Source organism: Macaca fascicularis, chromosome 17 (genome assembly GCF_037993035.2).
Source record: "Macaca fascicularis isolate 582-1 chromosome 17, T2T-MFA8v1.1".
In the NCBI taxonomy this organism is placed as follows: Eukaryota; Metazoa; Chordata; class Mammalia; order Primates; family Cercopithecidae; genus Macaca; species Macaca fascicularis.
Genome location: NC_088391.1, coordinates 91,441,034 through 91,460,012, shown reverse-complemented (window position 1 = coordinate 91,460,012; position 18,979 = coordinate 91,441,034). Strand labels below are relative to the sequence as shown.

The window sequence follows — 18,979 nt, the reverse complement described above, 5'->3', positions numbered from 1 at the left end:
AGGCATTAATTTGATTCAGTTCTTATTCTTTTACCTTTCATTTTTAACTATTTTAGAGTAGTTGCATGCTCTCATGCTTTCATTCATTAAGTTTATATACAGTAAAACCAACTTGTTTGCACAATGTGAATAGATTTAAAATGTGTGGATTCTTGTACTGACCATCACCAACGGTATACAGAGCAGTCCCGTCACTGCTTTTGTAAAGTCAAGCCTCACGTGTTAACTGCTATGGTTTCGGCTCTCAGCTGGTGGTAGTATTTAAGAAACACAGAGTGGAGATTCCTGTCATCTACTTGGAAGAACGGTAGCATATAGGTTTTATTTTGTCACTTGAATCTCCCTGTTTTTCCTCTGAAAAGTTGCTGGAGGGTTCGACCTATTGACAGACCTTCCTTTCTAATATAGGAACTTCACAAATGAAGAACAGCTGACAAAGGAGACTGAGGACAGACGTCAGATGGGCTCTTGAGGTTGCTGTGGCTGAAGCCTCAGAGGCCAACTGCAGGGAAGATTTGGTTTCAAGTGTTAAAGAAATGGGATAGATTTCTTCCTCTTTTTTTTTTTACACACAAGTGTGATTTATGTATTATATGATATTCTGGAGGAAGCAGTTCTGTTAATTTCTTTTTATTATTTCAGCTTTTTTTTAGATACAGGAGGTACCTGTGCAGGTTTTCTACAGAGCATATTTTACCCAGGTAGTGAGCATAGTACTCAGTGGGTCGTTTTCAACCCCTGCCTCCCTTCCTTCTCCGATCTAGTATCTTCAGTGGCTCTTGCTCCCAGGTTTATGTCCATGTGTGCTTAGCATTTAGCTCCCACTTGTAAGTGAAAATGCGGTATTTGGTTTTCTTTCTTTTTTGAGATGGGGTCTTGCTCTGTTGCCCACACTGGAGTGCAGTGGTGTGATCTCAGCTCACTGCAACCTCTGCCTCCCAGGTTCAATCGATTCTCCTGCCTCAGCCTCCTGAGTAGCTAGGACTACAGGTGCATACCACCACACCCAGCTAATTTTTGTATTTTTAGCAGAGACGGGGTTTCACCATGTCGGCCAGGCTGATCTCAAACTCCTTACCTCAAATAATTCCACCCGCCTCAGCCTCCCAAGAAGTGCTGGGATTACAGGCATGAGCCACCACGCCCGGCCGGGTTTTCTCTTCCCTTGTTAATTCTGTTAAGCTTATGGCCTCCAGTTGCATCCATGATGCTGCGAAGGACATGATTTCTTTCTTTTTTATGGCTGTGTAGTGTTCCATGGAGTGTATGTGCCACATTTCCTTGTCCAATCCACTGCTGATGGGCACCTGTGTTGCTTCCATGTCTTTGCTGTTGTGAATAGTACAGCAATGAACATATGAGTGCATGTGTCTTTTTGGTAGAATGATCTGTTTTCCTTTGGATATATACCCAGTAATGGGATAGATAGGTAGCTCTGTTTTAAGTTCTCTGAAAACTCCAAACTGCTTTCCACAGTAGCTGAACTAATTGACATTTCCACAAACAGTGTATAATCATTCCCTTTTCTCCACAGTCTTGCCAGCATCTTTTTTTTTCTTGACTTTTTGATAATGCCATCCTGACAGGTGTGAGATGGTATCTCTGTGGTTTTGATTTTCATTTCTCTGACTAGTGAAGATGAGCTTTTTTTGGTATGTTTGTTGGCCACTTGTATGTCTTCTTTTCAGAAGTGTCTGTTCATGTCCTTTGCCCATTTTTAATGGGTTTATTTGTTTTTTGCTTGTTGATCCTGTGGTCGAGTCGTTTTTGGTTTAAAACTAACGTATTAGGCCAAGTGCAGTGGCCCTCACCTGTAATCCTAGCATTTTAGGAGGCTGAGGCGTGTGGATTGCTTGAGCCCAGGAGTTTGAGACCAGCCTGGGAAACATAATGAGACCCCATCTCTCAAAACAAACAAATAAAAAACCTAACGTATTAATTGACCATTACATCTGTTGGGATTGGAATAAATCAGAAATAGTAAAGGATTAGTAGGGATGTTATGTCCATTGGACTCAAGTCTTCGTTTTGTTTAAAAAGTTATGTATGGGTCTCTTTCAAACTTCTGGCTTACTGAGATTGTTTCAATGAAGTCACATATATGCACATACATTTCATGGGATGGGGGAAGGGGTAATGGAAGAGTATTGGGCCTTTAGTCCAGGGTGTTTAGAATACCAGACTAATACACCTGCTGCCCCCTGGTGGCAGTGTAGTAAACAGTGAAGTTCAAAAGTAAGGACTTGTGGAGAGCTAAGTCCAGTGGACTGTGGGTGTCAAGAGGATTGTAGAGGAAACTGGGAGATGCCGCTTCTCTCCCACTCTTCTTGTGATTGCTACCTATATGGTCTTAGAAAAATCATTTAGTTTGATTGAAGTGTAGATTTCATGTTCTTCAACTTTAAAATGTACTTTCTAAACTTTTTCCAGCATTAATACCCTGTTCTTCTCCAAGGGTATTAATAAAAGATGCCATTGTATAGCAAGAGATGTCAAGTTCAGTTTTTTCCTTTAGCAGCTGTTTCCTAAGAAACCCCAGATATTTATTCAGGAAAGCAAGTTCTAGGGTACACCCTGAAGCTGGATACAGATTCAGCTCTGGGCAGCAAAATGCATAAACCTACCTGCAGCACAGTTCATCATTAATCATTATGAGGACTCTGCGTTCTTATGAAAAGCTTATATCATCTAAAAAACGTTTTTTTCCGAGACGGGCGGATCATGAGGTCAGAAGATCGAGACCATCCTGGCAAACACAGTGAAACCCCATCTCTACTAAAAAATACAAAAAATTAGCCAGGAGGAGGTGGCGGGCGCCTGTAGTCCCAGCTACTCGGGAGGCTGAGGCAGGAGAATGGCGTAAAACCCGGGAGACGGAGCTTGCAGTGAGCCGAGATCCGGCCACTGCACTCCAGCCTGGGCGCCAGAGCGAGACTCCGTCTCAAAAAAAAAAAACAAAAACGTTTTTTTATCCTGGTGTGGTGGTGCATGCCTGTAGTCCCAGCTACTCAGGAGGCTGAGGCAGGAGGATCCCTTGAAGCAAGGAGTTTGAGGCCACAGTGCACTATGATCACACCTGTTAATAGCCACTGCACTCCAGCCTGGGCAACATAGCAAGACCCTGCCTACAAAAGTAAATAACTGTTTTAAACATTAACACATACATTTTACCATCTTAACCATTTTTGAGTATACAGTTCAGTAGTATTAAGTATATTCACATTGTTATGCAACCAACCTCCAGAACATTTTCATCTTGCACAACTGAAATTCTATATCCATTAAACAACTCCCCATTTTCCCCGTCCCCCATCTCCTGGTAATCACCATTCTGTTGCCTATCTTTATGAATTTGACTACTCTAGGTATGTCATAAAAGTGGACTCTTACAGTATTTGTCTTTTTGTGGACTGGCTTATTTTGCTTTGCATAATGTTCTCAAGGCTCATCCATGTTGTAGGATGGGTCAGAATTTCCTTTTAGCCTTTTCAAGGCTCTGTAATATTCCATTGTGTGTATATGCCACATTTTCTTTATCCCTTCCTCCGTCAGTGGACACTTGGCTTGCGTCCACCCCTTGGCTGTTGTGAATACTGATGCTGGGAGCGTGCATGTGCTATGTCATTTTTAGTGTACTGTGCTGACTAATGCAGAGAAGGGCTTATACAGGTTTTTCCTGCACATAAAAGGTTAAATTTCATAATAAAGAACACCAGTCAACCATATCAGATAACTAGTGTATGGCTTTTTGTATGTTTGAGTGAGTTAAAAAAGGATAACATTTATTGGATACAAGATATATACCAGGCATTATTATATATGTGATATATTCTATTTAGTCTTTATAATTCTGTGATTTATCCTTCACTCAGAGGGACTAAGAGTTATTGAAATCATGTGTGTGCCAGAATGTGTATATACATACATTATCTCCATACCTCAGTGTTTGAGGTGGGCATTATTATTCTGATTTGTTGGGAGTTGGAACTGAGGTTCAGAGAGATGAAACACCCTGAACAAGGTCACACAGCTAAAAGATGGCAGGGTTTTACCTGACTTTGAAATGAAGTACATCTAGTTCTAAAGTGTGTCCCCTGGGCTGGGTGTGGTGGCTCACGCCTATAATCCTAGCACTTTGGGAGGCTGAAGTGGCAGGATCGCTTGAGGCTAGAAGCTTGAAACCAGCCTGGCCAAATGAGACCCCGTCTCTACAAAAATTAAAATTAAAAAAAGAAAATGTGTTCTCTGCCCACACCACACTTTCTTCTGCTGCACAGCATATACATCTGTGTTCTGAAGGATATTAGAGTGATATCAAAGAATGGCACTTCTATATTGTCACTAGAAAAACTGTAATATCTTTGCATTAAATATGGTCTTTTCAATTTTCCTTGCAAAGACACAGCATCATTTTGGATGAGTTCATCTGAAATGTATTGCCAAGGCTTGCCTGCTGGGGGATTTTGCAAAATAAATCTCCCTACTTACAAAAGGGTGCTTCTCACGTGCTAGTTCCCATGTATCTGAGGTTACCCTCCTTGACACTGTTATCTTCCCTTTTTTCCCTTCTTTCCTTTGGATTGGCAGAGAGCTAGGACTGTTGTCACTGCTCTCTTCATCCCCATCTCTTTAATGCCATGGTGTTTTGGGCTGGAGCTTTGATCTGTTCTGGCACCGTGTTTTCACACAGCTCAAGGGCTATAAACTGTCCTCATAGGGGGTCGTTTTCTTGGAGACTCAGCAATCTCTCAGGGAGGCCAATTGCAACATTTTCTCACATATGGAATTACTAGATGAACAAATAAGTTGTGATACATCATCTGAGCAGGCATTTAAGCCTAAGATTCCACATTTTTGGGTAACCTTATAGCAGCACCCCACTCTCTGCAGTAAAAATTTACTGTATTTTAGTCTATTCTCATATTGCTAATAAAGACATACCTGAGACTGGGTAATTTATAAAGGAAAGAGATTTAATTGACTCATGTTCAGCATGGATGAGAAGGCTTCAGGAAACTTATAATCATGGTGGAAGGGGACATTGCTTGGGATTTTTTAAACTTAGAGGATGGGTAAGGACCCAGACTGTTCCAGAGATTAATTTGAGGTCTGATATAATTTGGCTGTGTCCCCACCCAAATCTCATCTTGAATTGTAGTTCCCATAATCCCCACGTGTCGTGGGAGGGCAGGTGGAGATAACTGAATCATGGCAGCAGTTCCCCCCATCCTGTTCTTGTGATAGTGAGTGAGTTCTCATGAGATCTGCTGGTTTTATAAGGGGCTTCCCCCTTCACTGGGCACTCATTTTCCTTGATGTCATCATGTGAAGAAGGACATGCTTGCTTCCCGTTCCACCATGATTATAAGTTTCCTGAGGCCTTCTCAGCCATGCTGAATATAAGTCAATTAAACCTCTTTCTTTTATAAATTACCTAGTCTCAGGTATGTCTTTATTAGCATTATGAGAATGGACTAATACAGTAAATTTGTACCACAGAGAGTGGGGTGCTCCTATAAGGATACCCAAAAATGTGGAAACAACTTTGGAACTGGGTACAGGCAGAGGTTGGAGCAATTTGGAGGGCTCAGAAGAAGACAGGAAAATGTGGGAAAGTTTGGAACTTCCTAGAGACTTGGAGGGCTCAGAAGACGGGAAGGATGTGCGAAAGTGTGGAACTTCCTAGAGACTTGTTCAGTGACTTTGTCCAAAATGCTGACAGCAACATGGACAATAAAGTCCAGGCTGAGGTGGTCTCAGATGGAAATGAGGAACTTGTTGGGAACTGGAGCAAAAGTGACTCTTGTTATACTTTAGAAAGAGACTAGTGGCATTTTGCCTCTGCCCTAGAGATCTGTGGAACTTTGAACTTGAGAGAGGTGATTTAGGGTATCTGGTGGTAGAAGTTTCTACGTGGCAAAGCATTCCAGAGGAAGCAGACCATAAGAGTTTGGAAAATATGCAGCCTGACAATGTGATAGAAAAGAAAAACCTATTTTCTGGGGAGAAATTCAAGCCCACTGCAGAAATTTGCATAAGTAACAAAGAGCCAAATGTTAATCACCAAGACAGTAGGGAAAATGTCTCCAGAGCATATCAGAGACATTCTCAGCAGCCCCTCCCACCACAGGCCTGAAGGCCTAGGCGGGAAAAATGCTTTTGTGGGCTGGGCCCAGGGCCCACCTGCGCTGTGCAGCCTCGGGACATGGTGCCCTGCCTCCTAGTTGCTTCAACTCCAGCTGTGGCTAAAGGGGCCAACGTAAAGGGCAGTCCATTGCCTCAGAGAGTACAAGCCCCAAGCTTTGGCAGCTTACATGTGGTGTTGGGCCTGTGAGTACATAGTGGTCAAGAATTGAGGTTTGGGAACCTCTGCCTAGATTTCAGAGGATGTATGGAGGCACCTGGATGTCCAGGCAGAACTTTGCTGCAGGGGCAGAGCCCTCATAGAGAACCTCTGCTAGAGCAGTGCAGAAGGGAAATTTGGGGTTGGAGCCCCCACATGGAGTCCCCACTGGGGCACTGCCTAGTAGAGCTGTGGCAAGAGAGTCCTTCAGACTCCAGAATGGTGGAACCAGCAATGGCTTGCACTGTGCACCTGGAAAAGCAGCAGACACTCAATGCCAGTCTGTGAAGCCAGCTGGGAGGGAGGCTGTACCCTGCAAGGCACAGGGGCGGAGCTGCCCAAGGCCATGAGAGCCCACCTCTTGCATCAGCATGCCCTGGATGTGAGACATGGAGTCAAAGGAGATCATTTTGGAACTTTAAGATTTAATGATTGCCCTATTGGATTTCAGAGTTGAATGGGGTCTGTAGCCCCTTTGTTTTGGCCAATTTCTCCCTTTCAGAATGGGTTTATTTATCCAATGGCTGTACCTTCATTGTATGTAAGAAGCAACTAACTTGATTTTTATTTTGTGGGCTCATGGGCAGAGGGGACTTGCTTTGTGTCAGATGACGACTTTGGACTTCACTTTTGAGTTAAAGCTGGAATGAGTTAAGACCGAGGAACTGTTGGGAGGGCATGATTGTGTTTTGAATTGTGAAGACAAGATTTGGGAGGGGCCAAGGGTGGGATGATATGGTTTGGTTGTGTCCCCACACACATCTCATCTTGAATTGTAGTTCCCATAATCCTAATGTGTCAAGGAAGGCACCTGGTGGAGATAATTGAATCATGGGGGACGGTTTCCCCATCCTGTTCTCATGATAGTGAGCTCTCACGAAATCTGATGGTTTTATAAGGGGCTTGCCCCTTCACTGGGCACTCATTCTTCTCCTTGATGCCACTGCCTTGTGAAGAAGGACATGTTTGCTTCCCCTTCTGCCATGATTGTAAGTGTCCTGAGGCCTCATCAGCTATGCTGAACGTGAGTCAGTTGAACCTTTCTTTTATAAATTACTCAGTCTTGGGTATGTCTTTGTTAGCACCATGAGAACAGACTAATACAAGGTCTTCAGTAAACCGTGACAGCAGGATGTTGGCCAATAAATGTAAAAAGTGGGATTGGTAGAAATTGCTGATTGCAACCAAATATCCATTTTCTTCTTTCTTAATTACTGGTACTGTTTTATTCAGTGACCCATGTGCCTAATTATGGTGAATGAGAGGTAAGCAGAAATGCGTGAGGCTTCCAGGGAGGTTTTAAAAAGGAACCTGATTCAGTTGGAAGTAAGGCCCTGGGATTCTCCACCTGCCCTGCCTCATGCCACCACCTTTGAATGTGACATTATGCTAGAGCTCCACTAGCCTTTTTCTCTTGTGAGGGGAGATGGTAGTACCTGAGATTAGAAATTAGTTAACACATAAAGGGATCAGTCAGATATGTAATTGCATTCAGGCTAGTGGGAGCCAGGTTTCCCAGTGTCAAAGAAGAGAGTTATAAATACAGAAATGCAGAAAACTGGAATAAATCCTGTGATATGCGTTGGGTTGTGTTTGTGTGAATTCATGATTTTCAGTAAGTGTAGACAGATACAGAAGTGAACATAGATGTAAAGGTGTAAAGAAGTGAATGTAAGTGTGCATGTGTGTATGTTTGTATGTGGATATAGGCATATATTCTGCTGGCGGGGGGGTTGCAGACAGATGCAGCCCAATGACAGCACACCCCGCACCCCGATCTTGGCATCTAAATACCATTTTCTACAAGAGAACAAGAGCTCCTTGGAGAGAGGGCTGATGCCAGGGCTGGGACAGGGAAAGTCTAAGATGAGCCTGGAACGTCTTGAACCAGAAAGCAACGGAAGAATGAGGAAGATCGACCAAGGGGACAGAGAAGCTTGCTGGAATTCACCCCATCTGTCCAAAAGGGGACAATGTAAGCATCAAAAGAAATAATGATAGCATTGGATATAATAGGAAACCATAAGTCCATACAGATACAAATAATGAACAAGTGGCAGGTCTGATGGTGAATGAGATGTTGCGTGGTTTCAAAATCCCTCTTCATGAAATACTTACCAACTATAAAGGGCAAAAGAGTAACTTCTCTGTGGAGAAGCCTGGCAGTCACCACCTTAGGTGATTGGAGTGAATGTCATCAATAATGGAGCAAGTTGAAATCGTGAGGTGTCTGATAGGCAGTGAGAAGAACATAGCATCATTTCTGAAAGATTCCTGCTCCGGCTACACCATCTAAATCTAATCAGGAGACAGCATCAACAAAACCAAACTGAGGGACATTCAACCAAATCAATGGCCTGCAATCTTTAAAAGATCGTGAATGCCAAAGACGGGCAGGAATTATTTCTTGGATGGAAGGAGGCTAAAGGACATAGCTACATACAATTCGGATTGTGCACTGAGCCCTTTTGCTGTAAAGTACATTATCAGGACAGTTTAAAAAGTTCAAACGGTCTGCGAGAAGGTAGTAAACCTAGTCACAAATGCTGATGCCCTGATGTCACACATGTAGTGTGGTGAGATCAGCTGTCCTTGTGGGAAACAGACATGACCATGTTCAGGGATGAAGGGCATCAGGTTGGCAACTAACCAGTGGTTTACTCTCTGAGCAGACACTTCTTAAATACCCACCACACCCAGGTACCAGGGCTGAGAGCCGAGGAGCATGAGTTGCTGGTGCCCGGGCCGGCAGTGATCTGGCAAAGGAGACCTCAGCAGCCGCAAGGCCAGGGGCAAAGGGCTGCGGTGTCCCAGGGTCAGCTCTGCCTCTAGGGCTTAGGGTCAGAGGCATGCTACCAGGATGATGGTGTTTGAAGTAACCTGGAAGCACAAGGAGGATTTTGCCAGGCAGAGTGCTGAGGAATGAAGAGTGAGGGGCCTGAAAGGCAGTAGCAACCTAGAAAACAAAGAAAGTACCACAGGCAGTGTGAGGCGTGGCTGAGCGGCAACTGGCCTTTGTGAGCAGGTGAAGACATTTGGATTGGCTCTCTGGAATTATCCACTGCTGAGGAACAAATCACCTCCAAAATTAGTGACTGAAAACAACAAAAATGATCCCACAGTTTCTGTGGCTCAGGATCTAATAGTGGCTTAGCTGTGTGATTCTGACTTGGGTCTGTCACAGGCTGCACTCAGGTGCTGGCTGCACTGTGGCCTTCTCCAGGCTTGACTTGGGGAGGCCCCGAGCTCACTTACCTGACAGCTGGCATGCCTTGGTCCTTTCTGGCTGTTGGTGGAGACCTCGCTGCTTCTCTACGTGGCATCTCCATGGAGATGCTCATAGCATGGCAGCTGCTTCCTTCACAGTGGGGGATCTGAGAGCAAAGGAGAGCCCCCAGGACAGAAGCCGCAGTCTTTTTATAACTGAATCCCATCACTTCCTCTGGATTGTGTTTGTTGGCAGTTAATCACTAAACCCATGCTCAGCGGGGCAGGAGTCACACAGGGACAGGGATGCCAGGCACAGGCTTGGTGGGTGCCATGTGAGAGTCTGCTTGCCACACAGAAGTCCCCACAGCTGGACAGGCAGGGGCACGACCGGGCATGCATCTTGGAGATACCACTCCAGCTTTGAGGGGGAGCAGCAGTGAAACGGTTTGGGAGAGGATCACACAGGATAGAACTGCGTGGGGAAGAAGAAAGGGGCACCCTCATCAGTGTGAAACACTGCTCAAGCAGTTGGGAAGGGAAGGGGGGTTAACCTGAGTGGTTAGAAACCAGCTTCTGCAGAGAGGCTTTTGCAGGAACTCTTTGTTGTGAAAGCTACAAGGCAGCGACTTCGTTTCAAACACCTGGTGTCACCAGCATCACGTTTTAAAGTTGTGAAATATCAGGGCTGTTATTTTTTTAGTTGTCTCATAAGCACTACTTTGCCTTGACTGTCAGATGTCAAATGTGCAAATGAAAGCTGTTTACGTTGTCAGGTAGGTTGACTGGACCAGGCTTTAAAATACCAATTCATCCCTTTTGAGAGGTGACACTCTGATCTTTCAGCATGATGGTTAAAGGATTGTGTCTTTCCTTTTGAAATCTCCCAGTTTTTTGAAGTCTGATCTGAGCAAAAATTATTTTAAAGAATGAAGTTTTCCCTGAGATTTTTGATTTTTGATTTCACCAAGCCAATCTAAACAAGATGAGCTGTGAATTCTGGGGGCAGAGCCACATATGCAGTGGGAAGAAGGTCAAAGATTGGGAAGGGGAAGGCAGCCATCCCCTGTGAAATACTACAGAGAGAGCATTCCAGGTCTGCATCACAACAGGCTTTTCCTTGCATCATTGTGCTTGAAGTTAAAAACAAACATCACAACCACCCTTTAAACCTGTATGTTCCTTGGGAATAACCGCAGTCTGGAGTGTGGTTAAAATGCTGCTTCTGGAAGGGTGACCTGGGCCTCGGGCTTCCCTCCCTCATGAAGGCCTGGCTTCTGCTGGGTTCAGGCCAACCCTCCCCACCCGCCACCCTGGGCGTGGAGCACTCAGAGCCGGGTACTACATGATGCTGGTGACACCAGGTGTTGAAAGTAAAAAATGGAATGTATTCCACGCTTTTCAAATGGCCATTCCTGTGGCTTAGTATTTATACTTCGGTCGACCTTGAATCATGAGAGTAAAAACATAATGCTCTTAGAAAATGTGTCCTCCGCGTTATTTAGGCAACAGTCTCATAGTTACATAGAATGATGGGGAAATTTAAAGGTGAATATGTACTAAACTTGGAAGGGCTACCTGTTAGTTATTCTAAGGCTTTTTGTATTATCTTCATTTTTATGTATTTTGTTTTGCTTTTTGTATAACTTGGATAATTTTTTTAAAAAAGATATGTTTATACAAATCTTCAATCTTTAATACTTGGAAAATTAGCTTTTCTGGTTCATTGAACTTGCCATGTAGGTGAAGGTTGAATGTAAGTCTTTTTTAGGAAAACCTGTGAAAATGAAGGAGTGTCCCTTCTCTGTTTTTATGGTATACAGAGCATCATGAATCCTCTTTAATCTAAAAGTTAATAGTTCGAGAACGTCACTGTAAAACAGAAAGACCTTCCCACAATCAATGATTTTTCCAAAGGGTAATTACCAGAATCACCTGGAGACCTTTGAAAAATACTGTATTTTATTTGAAATGCCCCCAACTCCTAAATTACTAAATCCAACTCTCTTGCGAGGGGCCTAGAAAATCAGTGTTGAAGCTTCACATGCATTTTGGGAACTCAGCAGGCGTGGGGAGCCCCAGCCACAGGTCCAACCAAGGGTGGCCACAGGCACCCAGCCTGCTTCCCTCTGGGAGGAGGGAAGAACTGGGAGAGGCTTCCCTCCACCCAGTCCCTGTCTTTTGGTTTGCAGTAGCCCACAGGCCCCCAGAGGGTCCAAATCCCTGTTCCCTGCACATGTCTGGGCTCATGCTCCTTGCCTGGAAGGCACCCCATCTCTTCCTCTCCCCTCTTTCCAGCATGGTTTTTACCATCCTCCCCAGCAGGGGCAGTGCCCAGCCCTGTCGGGGGCTGCATCCAAGTCACCCACAAGCAAAATCCATTCTTTTTCCCGTTCCTTATGATGCGCTGAACAAACCCCTCACTGTGGCATTCCACACATCATATTCTTATAGTAGATTTTATCTGTATCATCTCTTAAAGTTTAGTTTAATTAATGTAAAGACAGGGTCTTACTATGTTGCTCAGGCTGGACTCAAACTCCTAGGCTCAAGTGATCCTCCTACCGTGGCCTCCCGAATAGCCAGGACTACAGGCATGTGCCACCATGCCCAGCTTGGACCATTTTAAAAGATTTATTTACTTTTAATTTAGAGGTTTTTTAATTGAGACAAAATTCACAGAAAGAAAACCATTTAAAAGTGAAGGATTCAGTGATTATTTAGTATATAATGTTATGTGACCACAACTTCTGTCCAGTTCCAGAACGTTTTCCTCACCCCAAAAGAAAGAAACTCCGTCCGCACTAAGCATCCCTCCCATTCTTCCATCCCGAGCCCCTGGCAGCCTCCATCCCCCTTCCCTTCACTGTGGCTTTGCCCGTGCTGGGTGTTCTGGGTCAGTGGATGCATGTCACATATGCTCCATGTGTCTGGCCCCTCTGATTGAGGATAATGTTTGCAGATTCATCCTGGGGCAGCGTCCATCAGTGCATTCATTCGCTAGAGTAGCCACAACCAAGTGCCACAGACCAAGTGGCTTGAACAACAGAAGTTTCTCACAGTTCTAGAGGTTCAGAAGTCCAAGATCAGGGACCAGCAGGGTTGGTTTCTCTGGAAGTCTCTGCTTGGCTTGATTTATAGAAGTAAGATTATGTGGAGTTTCCTTGCAATTCAAGGCAAGTAATGCTTTGATTTGCTTTCTTTTTCAGCACATGACAGTGGGTGCCCAGGCAGGGGAACGGGAGCTGTTTTTTGGGGGTTAGGAGCTTGAACTCTGAAGTCAAGAGCCCACACAAGTTTAAGGCCGTGCCTTTTTTTTTTTTTTTTTTTTGAGACAGAGTCTTGCTCTGTTGCCCAGGCTGGAGTGCAGTGGCGTGATCTCAGCTCACTGCAACCTCCACTTCCTGGGTTCAAGTGATTCTTGTGCCTCAGCCTCCCAGGTAGCTGGGATTACAGGCGCCCGCCACCATGGCTGGCTAATTTTTGTATTTTTAGTAGAGACGGGATTTTGCCATGTTGGCTGGGCTGGTCTCAAACTCCTGACTTCAGGTGATCTGCCCGCCTCAGCCTCCCAAAGTGTTGGGATTACAGGTGTGAGCCACCACACCTGGCCTCATGCGCTTCTCTTACCAGTGGTGTGACTTTGGGTGAGTTGCCTGCGCTGTCTGTCCCAGTGTCCTCTGAGTGCTGTGAAGGTGGGTGAAGTATATGTGGTGAATCATAGGTACTGCGTGAGGTGCTAGGCATGATCCTTGCTGGTGCCAGGTTTGGAGAAAATGGTGTTCATGCAAGGAAAAATTTTTTTTCTGTGCAAAACTAAGGTGTATTTATGAAAATGGAAATCAAGTCTTACCCTCCACCGAGCTTAGTTGTAGAGAATATCTAGGGTAGTTTCTGTCAGGATCCACACAGGCAGTGGACAGGGGCTTGCCATTTTATAGAAGAATAAAATTTCACAACTTCTGTGTACTTGCAGTAATTTGAGCTTTAGGGTGAAACTTGCGAGGTAGGCAAGGTAAGAGTTTCTGTCCCCATTTAGAGGCACCTAAACCCCAGTGAGGCAAAGTGAGTCACCTGGGAGCTGTCTGGAATCTGGTCCTTTTGAACCCGCTGTTGCACACAGCCTCCTCTGGGGCATGGAGACTCTGCAGCATGACCTTTGAGCACAGTTAATGATTTCCTATTTGTTTTATTTCATTCAAAACAACTGTCATTGCTTGAACCCACCTGTGCTGGGCACTCGTGTACTCCCCGGGGATACCCCCACCATCTCTGGGAAGTGCTGGGGTCTCACTGGACAGAGAAGGAGATCCAGGATGAGAGGTTCAGTCATTTGCCAAGGTCGTGAGCCCAGCCCGCCACTGAGCAGCACCTCTGCCCCTCCAGGGTCCTGGGTTGGAGGTGTGAAGGGCATCCCAGGCCCTCCCACTGCTGGGTTCTTCTAAGTACAGGAATCTTTGCTGCATACATCTTCTGAAGATGGCATTCTCTTGATCTGAGAAGGGAACCAGTACCACTTGCTGGGTGTTTAGCCTGTGCTGCACATTGCAGAATTTCATCCTGGTGTTAATAGCCCCAGGTAAGACAAGGCCACGTGTCCAGGAAAGCCTTCTGTGGGAAGACACAGCATTAAGATAGCTCAAAATCAGGGTGAGGAGGCAGGAGGCAGGGCTAACCATCTTCATCCATCAACTATTACCTTTACGATAGAAACCATTTCAGTGTTATTTTTATATTTGCTATGGATCGATACAGAATTGCATTATTTTAATGCTTTATTGAGAAATAATTCACATGCCATACAGTTCACCACCGTTATGGAGTCAGATATAAGCAGCTCTCTGGGGCTGTTCCTAATATGGAAATGTTGCTTATACCAGAAAACGATAACCAAAAGGAAATATAACACAAAGTTCAAGGAAAGCTTGTAGATAATCACTAGTAAAATAATAGCAGTGGAGCTGGAAATACTGAAATGGAGAGGTTAAAATGCCCTGGGAGGGTATTGATGCTTGATGAGACTTAGGTGGGTGTAGCCACAAGCTTCACCATGAATGCAGAGTCAGGAGCTGGGGGAAGAGGCGCGTGTTCCTGAGCTGTGTGGATGAGTGGTGTAGGAGGCGTGTTTGTGATGAAATGACAGCCCACCAGCCCACTATCCCAGGCCCTGAAGGAGATGCGGGGTGCGCAGCCTGGGCTGTCAGAGATGTTTGCAATTGCAAAGATTCTGACCCATATTTTCCCCCACACACATCCGTCTTGCTAGAGCACGTGTCCTGGTTCTTTAGAAAATCACTCCATTGTACTTTAGGACACCATGTCCTAGGAACACACTGACACCAAAAACCTTGGCCAAGAGTCAGAAAAACAAAGCTAGATTATGTGAGGGAATGGAAATGTCCAGAATAAAAGGTGGGGAGGCTAAAGGGATCGCACAGAGCTCAACGACAGCAGAGCTGCAAAGCTGCAGCCCTCCTCAGCCAGGCGCAGCCCCAGCGAAAGCAACGGATACAAACCCAGAGGGCACGTTCCTAGCGCAGCCCTCGGGGCCCGGGAGAGCCACACAGCTCCCACAGACGCTCACTCCCTGTCCATTCCCTTTTGGCCCTGGAAGTAGACTTGAGTTAAGCTCCTGCGTAAAAAGCTAAGAAAGGAGAATATCAAGAGACTTCCAGCCATATTCACTCAAATAGGAAGAGAGAAGAACAGACTCGCCTATGTGGCAAAGAAGAAAAGGCTTAATGTTTATGGAGCAGCAACACGCTGCAGAAAAGCGAGTCAGATCCTGGGGTGTTGAAGGACTTTGTTCAGATGCTGCTGTTTGGGAGGGGCTTCTCCCCAAAATAATTCAGCTTTTTTGATTTACAGACAGAATTTACTCATTTACTGTTTCAAGTTCAGTGCATTTTTTTAAAGGGTCAACGAATCTTGATAAATATGTATACTCATGTAATCACCACCACACTCAAGATATAGGCCCTGTCCATCTCCCCAGAAGCTTCCTGACACCTTTTTGCAGTCAGTCTCCCTCCCCAGCAACAGCCCCTTGCAGCCTCTGCTCTGCCCCCATGGCGTGGCTTTTCCCAAATGTAATGGAATCATACGGAATATAGTCTTTAGTGTCCGGCTTCTTTCACTCAGCTCATGTGTTTGAGATTTATGCATGTTATTGTATCTGTACACCTCAGTTTGTTTAAGCATTCTCAAGTTGATGGACATTTGGGTTCTTTCTAGTTATTGGCTGTTAAACTGGTGTACATAACTGAATTACATGTAACACAATCTTTTAACAGCTAGATTTCTATTTTTAAGACTTTTATCTTGGCTAGGTGTGGTGGCTCATGCCTGTAATCCTAGCATTTTGGGAGGCCAAGGCGGGTGGATCACTTGAGGTCAGGAGTTGGAGACCAGCCTGGCCAACACGGTGAAACCCCATGTCTACTAAAAATACAAAAATTAGCCAGGTGTGGTGGCACACACCTGTAATTCCAGCTACTCGGGAGGCTGAGGCAGGAGAATCGCTTGAACCTGGGAGGCAGAGGTTGCAGTGAGCTGAGATAGTGCCACTGCACTCCAGCCTGGGCGACAGAGCAAGACTCCATCTCAGAAATAAATAAATAAAAATAAAATAAAACGTACAGGTTGGGCGCGGTGGCTCATGCCTGTAATCCCAGCACATTGGGAGGCCGAGGTGGGTAGATCACTTGAGGTCAGGAGTTCAAGAGCAGTCTGGGCAACATGGTGAAACCCCATCTCTACTGAAAATACAAAAATTAGCTGGGCATGGTGGCACATGCCTGTAATCCCAGCTACTCGGGAGGCTGAGGCAGGAGAATTGCTTGAACCTGGGAGGCAGAGGTTGCAGTGAGCTGAGATAGTGCCACTGCACTCCAGCCTGGGTGACAGAGCAAGACTCCATCTCAGAAATAAATAAATAAAAATAAAATAAAACGTACAGGTTGGGCGCGGTGGCTCATGCCTGTAATCCCAGCACATTGGGAGGCCGAGGTGGTTAGATCACTTGAGGTCAGGAGTTCAAGACCAGTCTGGGCAACATGGTGAAACCCCATCTCTACTAAAAATACAAAAATTAGCTGGGCATGGTGGCACATGCCTGTAATCCCAGCTACTCTGGAGGCTGAGGCAGGTGAATCGCTTGAGCCAGGGAGGCGGAGTTTGCAGTGAGCCAAGGTTGTGTCATTGCACTCCAGCCTGGGCAACAGAGTGAGACTCCGTCTCAAAAAAGAATGAATGAATGAATGAATAAATAAATAAATAAATAAGTAAAATAAAATGTATGGTCCAATGGTTTTTTGGAATGTTGTGCAGAACTGTATTTACCATCATCAGAGCTGTGCTCTGACTCATAAAATGTATCACCACGATGGGTTTAGAACACTTTCATCATCCATTAAGGAAACTCCATAACCATTAGTGGTCATTCCCTATTTCTCTCTTCTTCCATCCTCCACACCCATCACCCCTACACCCCAGCCCCAGGCAATGACTTGTTTTTGTTTCTGTATGTTTGCCTATTCTGGACATTTTTCTTTTATTTTTTTTTAACTCCTCTCATCTAACTGAATGTGTGCCCTCTGACCAACCTCTCTCCATCCCCTCTCCCCCTGGCTACCTCAGCCTCTGGTAACCACCATTCTGCTCTTAGGAGGTCAGGTTTTTCACATTCCACATGTGAGCAGGAACATGCAGTACCTGTCTTTCTATGCCTGGCTTATTTCACTTCACATAGTGTCCTCCGGTCATGTACAGGTCTTTATGTGGATATATGTGTTCATTTATCCTGGGTCTGTTCCCCAAAGTGAAATTGCTGGGTTGTATGGTAAATGTATGTTTAACTTTATAAGACACTGTCAAACTGCTTTCCAGAGTCGCTGTACCATTTTGAATTCCCAGAAGCAATGTATGAGAATTTCAGTTGCTCTACATCTTGCCAACACTTGGTATTAATAGTCTTTTCAATGTTAGCAACTTTCATGGTATCTCTTTGTGGTTTTTATTTGCATTTCCCTAATAACTAATGATAGTGAGCATCTGTCTGTTCATGTGCTTACATGAGATTCATAGGTCTTTGGTAAAGTGTCAGTTTAAATCTTTTGCCCATTTTGTTTGGTTTTGTTTTTTTTGGAGAGGTAGTCTTGCTGTGTTTCCAGGCTGGTCTCTAACTCCTGGGCTCAAGCAGTCCTCCTGCCTCAGCCTCCCAAATAGCTAGGACTGCAGCACCCGGCTGTTTTGCCCACTTTTAATTGGATTGTTTTTCTTCTTCAGGTGTAAGAGTTCTTTGTATATCCTGCTTAACAGTCCTTTATCAGATATCTATTTTGTAGATATTTTCTCTTTCTACATTTGCCTTTTCGTTTACTTACCTGAGTCTTTTGAGAGCAGGTGTTTTAAAGTTTGAAGTCAAAACTTATTCGTGTTTTCTTTTTATTATTTGTGCTTTTTGTGTCCTATCAAAAAATTTCTAGAAAGTTTAACTCTTAACATTTGGATACATTTTGAGTTAATTTATGTACAGGGAGTGAGGTAAGAGGTTTTTAAAAATCTATTTTTTTTTTTTTTTTGCATATGGATATGCAGTTGTTCCAGCACCATTTGTTTAAAAGACTATAGATTCCCCATTGAATTACTTTGGCATCTTTATTGAAAACAGTTGACCCTACAAATAAGGGTCTACTTCTGGACTCTGTTCTGTTCCATTGATTTTTTTTTTTTAACTAGTTTTTTTTTAATTGAAGTAATTCACACAACATAAAAGTCACCACTTTAAACTATACAAGTAAGTGGCTCTTAGTATATTCAGAGTTGTGCAGCCTGCACCACTAATTCCCTATCACATTCATTATCTCAGAAAGAATATTCCATCAACCTTGATGCATATCTTTTCTCTAATTCCACACTGTCTTGTTTATTGTAACTTCGTAGTAAGTATTGAAATAGAAACTTTGGCAGCACTTTGGGAGGCCGAGGCTGTTGGATAACTTAAGGCTAGGAGTTTGAGATCAGGCTGGCCAACATGGCAAAACCCCATCTCCACTAAAAATAGAAAACCATTAGCCAGCATGGTGGTGCCTGCCTGTAGTCTCAGCTGCTTGGGAGGCTGAGGCATGAGAATCGCTTGAACCTGGGAGGTGGAGGTTGCAGTGAGCCAAAATTGCACCACTGCACTCCAGCCTGGGCAACAGAGCAAGACTCCATCTCAAAAAAAGAGAGAAACTTTGTTTAGCTTTTTCAGTGTTGTTTTGGCTATACTAGATCCTTCAGATGTTTATATAAGTTTTATTTTTAATTTTTGTAGGTAAATATTAGATGTGTATATTTATGGGGTACATGAGATGGTTTGACACAGGCATGCAATGTGAAATCCGCACATCGTGGAGAATGGGGTATCCATCCCCTCAAGTATTTATC

General features: G+C 44.4%; 1 protein-coding gene and 1 long non-coding RNA gene across 8 annotated transcripts in view; one reads left to right on the top strand and one right to left on the bottom strand.

Annotated features, from left to right (window-relative positions):
* Positions 1-18,979, top strand: part of GGACT (gamma-glutamylamine cyclotransferase) — a 57,601-nt gene that overhangs the window by 12,595 nt on the left and 26,027 nt on the right. The window lies entirely within an intron of this gene.
* LOC141408903 (uncharacterized) overlaps positions 13,031-18,979 on the bottom strand; it is a 28,574-nt gene continuing 22,625 nt past the window's right edge. Inside the window, exon 3 of the long non-coding RNA XR_012426485.1 lies at positions 13,031-14,161. This is a non-coding gene — a long non-coding RNA (uncharacterized lncRNA). The remainder of the gene's footprint in view (positions 14,162-18,979) is intronic.